This window comes from Hemitrygon akajei, chromosome 6 (assembly GCF_048418815.1).
Source record: "Hemitrygon akajei chromosome 6, sHemAka1.3, whole genome shotgun sequence".
In the NCBI taxonomy this organism is placed as follows: Eukaryota; Metazoa; Chordata; class Chondrichthyes; order Myliobatiformes; family Dasyatidae; genus Hemitrygon; species Hemitrygon akajei.
Window position 1 is genome coordinate 90,582,416 of NC_133129.1, and position 9,970 is coordinate 90,592,385.

Consider the following 9,970-nt stretch of genomic DNA (forward strand, 5'->3'; position numbering starts at 1 on the left):
TTCATGCCATCAGGTTGGAGACCCCCCCAAACGGAATACAAGGCATTGCTTCTCCACTGAGTACTGGAGGAGGCCAACATGAACAGAATCTCTACCACAATAAAGCTACACCAACCCCGATGTCATCTGGATGCCTAATGCTCTTCTACCCAAACAGATCCTTTACTCCCAGTTGAAGGAAAGTCTGTGAACCCCCGGTGAGCAAAGAAAACGTTTCAAAGATAACATCACTATCAGCCTGAAGAAATTCAACCTTACACCTAAAAACTAGGAAGACATTGCACTCAATAGATAGGCCTGGAGGAAATCTGTTCAAGAGGGAGCCGCGCCACACGTGGACCTCGTCCGCTGCACCGCAGAGAATCAGCAGCAGCTGCGACTGAACAACCAACACACCCAACCACCAACTACAGCCACCACTTGCTCTAGCCCACACAGCACTAGAATATGTGCCTCTGGATCGGCCCCTGCAAAAACACCAATTAGAACATCACACTTGACTAGTACTTCTACTAGAAGAAACATCTGCACTACAATCCACAGCAGCGTGCTCTACTAGTTAACATTTCACCTTAAAACAGTCAAATGGATGAATATCAGGGAATGAACTAAAGATCATTGTCAAAAGAACAAAAGGTAGACTATTGAATAATTATTTTTACTTGAAGGGAGCTTAGGATATAGAATGCCGAACAGAAACAAAGCAGAAAGCAGAACTCAGAATGTATATTAAGAAGGAAGTGAGGAAATAAACTGAATAAAATAATTACAGGATTATTTGAAAGAACATACAGAACTGATTGTGGACTTCAGAAAGGTTAAGACAAGGGAACACATACCAGTCCTCAGAGGGATCAGAAGTGGAAAGAGTGCAATTTCAAGTTCCTGCGTGTCAACACTGGAGGAGCTAACCTGGGCACAATATATCGATGCAGTTACAAAGAAGGCACGACAGTGACTATATTTCATTAGAAGTTTGAGGAGATTGAGTTTGGCACCTAAAACACTCGATTTTTTTTAAAAAACAGATACACCATGGAGAGCATTCCAAATGGCTGGTAAGGGGGGGAAGGGGCTATGGCACAGGATTGAAGTAAGCTGTACAGAGTTGTAAACTCAGTCACCTCCATCATGGGCACTAGCCTCCATAGCATCCAGAACACCTTCAGAAGCAATGCCTCAAAAAGGCAACATCCATTATTAAGGACTCCCATCACCCAGGTCATGCTTTGCTCTCATTGCTACCGTCGGGAAGGAGGTACAGGAGCCTGAAGACACACACTCAGTGATTCAGGAACAGCTTCTTCCCCTCTGCCATCTGATTTCTGAATGGACATTAAACCCATAAACATTACCTCACTACTTTTTATTTCTATTTTTTTGCCACTACATATTTAACTATTTAATAAATAAATAATCGTGTGCACGCACACACACACATATTTCTTTCTTTCACAACATATGCCAGTGATATTACAAATGAGAAAATCTGCAGATGCTGGAAATTCAACAACACATAGACAAGATGCTGGAGGAGCTCAGCAGGCCAGACAGCATCTACTGAAAAGAGTAAACCTGATTCTGATCCTGAACAACTCTATTTTGATGATACTGGGAAAAACATCATAGCAGTCGTGGGATCTTGCTACAAGGACTGAGGACCTCAAGACTTCCTCCTGCACTGCGCCCAAGTCCCCACACAAACCGAAGACCTTCTGACCCAGAGGTCACAGAATTTTCACTATCACGTCAGACATCTCTTATATTGTTAGAATACGTACACAACGCTGGAAGAACTCAGCAGGTCAGGCAGCTGACCTGCTGCGTTCTTCCAGCGTTGTGTACGTATTCTTTGATCCACAGCATCTGTAGTTGCATTTTGTGTTCTTATATCGTTAGATGGTACAACAGTGCCTCTACTTCCTTAGGAGTCTGCAGAGGTTTGGCATGACAACAAAAACTTTGACAAATTTCTACAGATGTGTATATTACTGCATCACAGCCTAGTATGGAAACAGCAATGCCTTTGAACAGAAAATCCTACAAAAGTTAGTGAATTCGCCCCAGTACATCACGGGTAAAGCCCTTTCAACCATTGAGCACATCTACATTAAACACTGCCGTAGGAAAGCAGCATCCATCGTCAGAGATCCTCACCACCCAGGACATGCTCTCTTTTTGCTGCTACCAGGACTCACAGCACCAGATTCAAGAACAGTTACTACCCCTCAACCATTGGGCTCTTGAATAGAAGGCAATATCTACACTCACTTGCCCATCCATTGAGATGTTTCCATAACCAAAGATCTCACTCTAAGGACTTCTAATCTCAGGTTATCGTTATTTATCGCTATTTAATTATATTTACATTTGCACAGTTTGTTGTCTTCTGCAGTCTGGTTGATCTTTCATTGATCCTATTATAGTTACTATATACTACTATAGTTACTATTCTATAGATCTCCTGATTATGCCCACAGGAAATTGAATCTCAGGGTTGTATGTGGTGACTTCGGGTAAGGTATTTCTCCTGGGCGCTGCAGCCAGTATTTGAGCATACTTGACAAACAGTAGATTACTATGCGAAGTTTACATTGACAATGTGGCACAACTGACCTACCCATTCTACAACCAGTAATTCACATATTGTTGTTGGATTGGGCTGTAGAATTTTTTTAATTGCTGTTTAACTTTGTTATGCTTGTTTGCATTTTTATATAATTACCTATAGGTGATGGTTCAGTGAGTTTATCAGTGGTTACAGCTGCCTCTGTATTTTTCTGGAACAGGCCAAGGGCTTTTCAACCCCAGAATCAGAACCTCCTCTGAACCCTCTTCAATGTCAGCTCATCCTTTCTTAGATAAGAGGCCCCAAACTGATCACCTCACCAGTAAACTATACTTGCTTTTCCATACTCTATACTTCAGTACCGTAATCTTTGTTTTTATACCCTAGTCTTCTCGAAATGAATGCTAACATGCCATTTACCTTACTCACCATCAACTCAACCTGCAAATCAACCTTCAGGGAAGCTACCTGGCCTGCTGAGTTCCTCCAACGTTTTGTGTGTGTTGCTTTGGATTTCCATGATCTGCAAACTTTCTTCCGTTTATTCTTCAGGGAAGACTCCCAAGTCCCTTTGCACCTCATAAGAACATCCTCCCCACACGTTCTCCCCATGGCCTTACAGATCACTCACTCTCAAGATGCCCATTCAGTTCTCTTTCTGAAAGCAGCTGTGAGTTAGTTCACCGATTAAAAAAAAAGTTCTGGTTGTTATCACAATGAATAGAATCTTCCTGCACAAGTCACATTTCCTATATTACAACAGTGCTACGGAGGAACAAGCACTCTGCTGGCCGGAGTCACAATGCTACATTACATCACAGCTCTTTTTGGTTCTTTTCATTGATCTAACTTTTCCCAAAGAAAATGTTAAAATTCCAGCCTGGTGAATCATGCATCACACACTGAACTTCAGTCAAGACTAAGTGGATGGGATTCTAATCTCAAGTGGCCACCTGCTCCTCCTCTGGACACAGTTTCCCAAGCAGGGGAATTTTCTATATTTTTCCAGAATTAATTTCACACCCCTGGCAGCTGGGGATTACTTGGCTAAAGGGGCAAACTAAGTCGCAGATACAGTGTGCACTTCTGACAGGAAAGGACGAAGTTGGTCACTCCGCAAAGTTTTTTAAAAAAAAGTTTAACAGTTGGCAAGGACCGATGTTGTGCTTGGGGAGGGGATGAGGGTGGAGGGATGAGAACAGGGCTGGGGTGGGAATGAAGTGCTGAGAGTTGGGGGGACACAAGGATGGGAGAAGTTGGAGATTTGAGGGCATGGGAGGGAGTGACAGGGCAGATGATGGGGAGGGAGTAGTAGGGTTGAGGGCATGAGAAGGAGTGCAGGAAGGACAAAGTATGGTGAGGGAGTTGGGTAAAGGGAACTGAGGATCAGGGAGCGAGATAATTGAGGGAAAGAGGGTTGGCGTGAGTTTGCGGGGACTGATCGAGAGGGAGTGAGGATAAAAGGGGATGGTGAGATCAGAGGGTGTTGACAATCAAGGAGTAAGGATCAGTGGAGTGATGAATGGTGGTGTGAACATTGAGGAAAAGGGATTTAGAGGAAGGGGCATAAAGATTAGGGAGTGAGGAAAATGAGGGGGAGAAGGTTGGAGGGTGAGGATGTGGGGACTGAGTGGAGGAGATGAGGATCAGAAATAAGGATTTGGAGGTGATGGTGGGTTGAGCTTCGGAGGGTGAGGATCGGCGGTCTTGACGATCAAGGGGTGAAGATCAGTGGGTGAGGCTAGGGGTGTAAATATCGGAGGGGGTCAGGATCGGGGAAGGGGGGCAGTGAGGAGCGAGGATCGCGTCTCACCTCGGTGAAGCTCCACATCACATGGCATTGACGGCCCCACTCTGCGACCGCGGCTCTTCAGCCTCGGGCCTGCCTCGCTCTCCCCGCGCTTGACGCCGTTCACGTTCCCGCTCTCTCCTCGGGTGAGACCCCGTTGCCCACTCTCACTGCCTTGGGCTCGCCGCAGCTCACGGTTTAATAGCGGAGTCCTGGCATCCCCGAGGTGAAACCCCTGCCTGTTCCCCAAAGCTCGGCGCACAGTCCAGCGCCGCCTACCTCACCGTCGCCCGATAGGTTTCTTACAACTTCAATCACCGCCCGGTGCATCGCTTACCCAATGATAAGCTTCCCTGGGCCACAAGACCCACCTATCCACCTGCCCCTCTCACCAATCAGAAGCCGCGTTCCCCGAAATCCCGCTCAATAACAAACCCCGCAAAAAGCACCCGCCCGGTAGACTTCTCTGGATGTCCGTCACCGCCAAGCGCATCACTTACCCAATACCAAGCCTGTCGCGGCCACAAGACCCGCCCATTAACCTACAAAACTCACCAATCATGCGCCGTGCTCCCCGAAGTCCCGCTCACAGATAAACCCCGACCCTCTCAGAAGGCTTGCCAATGTTAACACTGGACCAGCGCTTGGACATTCAGTCCTACGCTACTGTACTGTAAGGCAATCAGGTCAGAGACGTATTCAGCTGGGAATCAGACCCTTCGGCCCATCTTGTCCATACTGACCAAGATTCTCCTCTAAGAATCAAGTTTCATATCACCAACAGAATACCTAATATCACCACCTCCAACGGGATCCCCCCACTAAGTACACCTTTCCCTCCCACGCTCTTTGCTTTACGCAGGGATTGCTCCCTTGTCCATTCATCCCTCCCCACTGATCTCCCTCCTGGCACCTATCCTTGCAAGTGGACCACGTGCCACACCTGTCCCTACACCTCCCTCTCTACCATTCAGCACCCCAAACACTCCTTCCAGGTGAGGACACACTTCACCTGTCACACTAGTGGGGGCAAGTACTGTATCTGGTGCTCCTAGTATGACCTCCTATCTCTTGGTGAGACCCCATTAGACTGGGAGACAGCTTCGCCAAGCACCTACGCTCTGTCCACCAGTAATGGCAGACACCCAGTGGCCACCCATTTTTATTCCACTTCCCACTCCCATTCTGACATGTCAGTCCACAGCCTCCTCTACTGACACTTGGGTTAGAGGAGCAACATCTTATATTCTGTCTGGGTAGCCTCCAACCTGACGACATGAACATCGATTTCTCAAACTTTCAGTAATGGCTTGACCCCCCCCCCCTCCCTTCACCATACCCCATTCCCATTTCCCTCTCTCACCTTAACTTCTTACCTGCCCATCACCTCCCTCTGGTGCTCCTCCCCTTCCCTTTCTTCCATGATCTTCTGTCCTCTTCTATCAGAGTCCCCCTTCTGCAGCCCTTCATCTCTTCCACCAATCGACTTCCCAGCTCTTTACCTCACCCCTCCCCCTCTCCCAGTTTCACCTATCACCTACTACCTTGTATTTCTTCTTCCCCTCCCCCCCACCCTCTTACCCGACTTCTCATTTTTTTTCCTGTCCTGATGAAGGGTCTCAGCCCGAAACGTCAACTGTTTACGCATTTCCACAGATGCTGCCTGGCCTACTGAGTTCCTCCAGCATCCTGTGTGAGTTGCTTGGATTTCCAGCATCTGCAGATGTTCTCTTGTTTGTTAATATCAGTGCTGTATGTCATGAAATTTGGTGTCTTTGCAGCAGCAGTACAATGCAATACAAAACAATAAAAAATAAAATGAATTACAGTAAGTATATGTACATATTTTATAGTGAAGTAAGTAGTGCAGAAATCGAATATTAAAATTGGGGTTGGAGCTTTTGACTCCTTTGCTTGCATCTTCGTAAACAGCTCTATTTCTATCTTTATTATCTCTTTTTTCCCTTTTAAGGTTCTTTTGAAGACCCTGACCTGGAGTTACACGCTGACTTTGGTTCTTTGTGGGAATGGGACCCACTCCTGGCTTCTCATGACCGGCCACTTTTCAATATGCCGAGGGTGCAGCCTGGAAGACTAGCGGCCTTCAGAGTGCCAGGTTTTTGTGGCCCTGGGGGTGGGCAGACTCGAAGTCAGTGTCACCTGGTGCGCCGTTGAAGATGGAAGATTGAAAGCAGTGAGCTGGCTGCTGGCTGTATTCCCAGAGATCCAAGTTCTTTTGGCACAGAGCTCGAGAAAAGTGATACAACAGGCTTTTAACACCATAAATCAGCAAGTTGTTTTGTTATGTTATCCTCCCGCAGTGAAAGGGGACACCTCTTTTTTCCTTATTAGGGAGAGAGCCTGTGGTATGTCGAAATACTGGGTGAACAAATAGTCTTTGGGGTACTGCAAGTCTGTGTCTTTGTTGATGTTTTTTTGCACACTTGAGTGCTCGGTGGCAGGGGGAGGGCTTTCGGGTTCTAACATTTAACTGTCATTCATTCTTTGGCAGTCCTCTGTTTTCGTGGATGTTTGCGAAGAAAAGAATTTCAGGATGTATATTGTATACATTTCTCTGATATTAAATGTACCTATTGCAATCTATTGAAAAGTAGTTAAATAGTGTTCATTGGTTCAATGACCATTCAGAAATGTGATGGCTGAGAGGAAGAAGCTGTTCCTGAATCATTGAGTGTGTGTCTTCAGGCTTCTGTACCTCCTCCCTGATGGTAACAGTAAGAACAAGGCATGACTGGGTGACGGGGGTCCTTAGTGATGGATGCCGCCTTTTGAGGTATCGCTCCTTGAAGATGTCCTGGATACTGCAGAGGCTAGCACCCATGATGGAGGTGACTAAGTTAACAATTCTCTGCAGCTTATTTTGATCCTGTACAGTAGACCATACCATTATGAAATGCTTTGAGCAGCTGGTCATAGAGCACATTAAGGCCTTTCCCTGGCTACAATGGACCCTTTCCAGTTCACTTATCACTCAAATCGATCCACTGATGGTGCAAAAGCCTCTGCCCTCACTCTGTCCATCCCACCTGCAAAATGGGGTCTCATTTGCCAGACTGCTGTCTATAGACTTCAGTATGGTGTTCAACACCATCATTCCCCAGAAACTGGTGGGGAAGTTGTCCTCACTGGGTCTCAACTCTTCCCTCTGCAATACTGGACTTCTTAACAGTTAGGCCACCTGTCAGTGTGGGCAGCACGTCTCCTGTCCTTTTACGCTGAGCACTGGTGCTCCCCAAGGCTGTGTGCTCAGCCCACTGCTGTTCACACTGCTGACACATGACTGTGTTGCAGGGTCCAGCTCCAACCGTGTCATCAGGCTTACAGATGTCACAGCAGTGGTTGGCCTCGTCGGCAACGATGATGAGACGGAGTACAGTGAGGAAGTGGAGCGACTGGTGGATTGGTGTGAGAAGAAGCCTGAACGTGGAGAAGACAAAGGAAATCATTGTGGACTTCAGAAAGGTGCAGACGAACCTCCCCCCTCTGCAAATACATGACGCCTCTGTAGAGAGAGTTAAGTGCACCAAGTTCCTGGGAGTTCACATCATGGATGACCTCACCTGGTCCCTTAATATCACCTCCCAGAACAAGAACATCAGCACCTCCACTTCCTAAGAAAACTGAGGCATTGAGGCAAACGAGGCTTCCATCACACTCTCCCCCCACCCCAAAAGCTTAACTGAATTTTCTAGGAGCACCAATGAGACCATCCTGACAAGTTGCATCTCCATCTGGTATGGAAGCAGCAGAGCATCAGACCAGAAGTCCCTACAGAAGACTTTGAGAACAGCTGAGAGGATCATTGGGGTCTCCCTACCATCCACTGGGGAAATCTATCAGGAGCGCTGGGTATGCAGGCCTTTAGTATTATAATGGATCCCACCCATCCATCCAGCATCCTCTTTGACTTTCTGCCATCAGACAGGAGACTCCAAGAACAAGAACAGTCAGGATGAGAAACAGGTTCTTCCCCAAGGCCATTAAGCTTCTGAATACACAGCCACATCATATTTCAAGTGCCTGTTCCGTACTTTACAATATTTAATATTAATGCACTTTAGTTCGTTATTTATGAGTGATTCATCTGTAAATTTTATCCTTACCTTCGTAAGTTATCATGTGTTATATACTTTACACCCTGGTTCAGAGAAACGTTGTCTCATTTCTATATACATTGAATGGTTATATATTATATACATGCATATAATTAAATGACAATAAACTTCATTTGACTTAGCTAGACTTGATACCAGATGGTTACGCAGCCAGCTGAATGCTCTCTGAAGTACATCTGTAGAAATTTGTGACTATCTTTGGTGACGTACCAATTCTCCTCAAATTCCTAATGAAATATAGTCGCTGTTGTGCCTTCTTTGTAGCTGCATTGATGTGTTGGGTCCAGGACAGGTACTCAGAGATATTGACACCCAGGAACTTGAAATTGCTCACCCTTTCCACTTCTGATCCCTCTACGATGGTTGGTGTGTGTTCCCTCGACTCACCCTTTCTGAACTCAACAATCAGCTCCTCAGTCTTACTGACATTGACTGCACGGTTGTTGCTGAGACACCACTCAATTAGGTGATCTGTCATGCTCCTGTATGTCCTCTTGTCATCATCTGAAATTCTGCCAACAATAGTGGTATTGTCAGCAAAAACTAGTCGCATTTGACTGTGTTTGACCCATATCTCTCCAAACCAGGGGTTCCCAAACGTTTCTTTATGCCATGGACCCCGACCATTAACCAAGGGTGCTTGGACCCCAGGTTTGGAACCCCTGCCCTAAACCTTTCCTATCCATGTATCAATCAGGTTTACTGATATGGTTTTATTTGACATTAAAAAATTGTTGTTTCGCACCAGTAATACAGTGTAAAGACATAAAATCACAATAAATTATGAAAATAAATAAATAACACAAGAAAAAAAGAATAGAAATTGTGACATGGATTCATGGGCTGTTCAGACATCTGTTGGCAGAAGGGAAGAATCATTGAGTGTGGGTCTTCAGGCTCTTGCACCTCCTCCCTGATGGTAGCAATGAGGAAAGGACATGTTCTGGAGGGTGAGGATCCTTAATGATAGAGCCATCTTTTTCAGGCACATCCTCTTGATGCCCAGGATGTTGGCCAGGATTGTGCCTGCAAATCAGCTGGCTGACTTTTCAACCCTCTGCAACATTTTCTGATATTGAACGTTGGACCCTCCATACTCGGCTGTGAAGTGACTGGTCAAAATGCTCCACAAAGCTAAAAGTTCAAAGCAAATTTATTATCAAAGTACATATATATCACCATTTACTGTGCAACCCTGAGATTTGCTTTGTTGTGGGTGTACATCTGTAGGAATTAGCTAAAGTCTTTGGTGACATACCAAGTCACCTCAGACTCCTAATGAAGTAGACTTACTGTCATGCAAAGACACATACGTTCGGATGCTGTTCATAGACTTCAGTTCAGCATTCAACACAATCATCCCTCAGAATCTGATTGGAAAGCTGAGCCTACTGGGCCTGAACACCTCCCTCTGCAACTGGATCCTAGACTTCCTGACTGGGAGACCTCAGTCAGTCCGGATCGGGAGCAGCATCT

The 9,970-nt window shown here is 46.0% G+C and overlaps 1 protein-coding gene across 1 annotated transcript in view; it reads right to left on the reverse strand.

The window, feature by feature from the left end:
- LOC140729251 (polyamine-transporting ATPase 13A3-like) overlaps positions 1-4,654 on the reverse strand; it is a 97,384-nt gene extending 92,730 nt beyond the window's left edge. Inside the window, exon 1 of the mRNA XM_073048823.1 lies at positions 4,383-4,654. The gene's annotated coding sequence lies outside the window, so the exon portion shown is untranslated. The remainder of the gene's footprint in view (positions 1-4,382) is intronic.
- Positions 4,655-9,970: the final 5,316 nt, after the last annotated feature.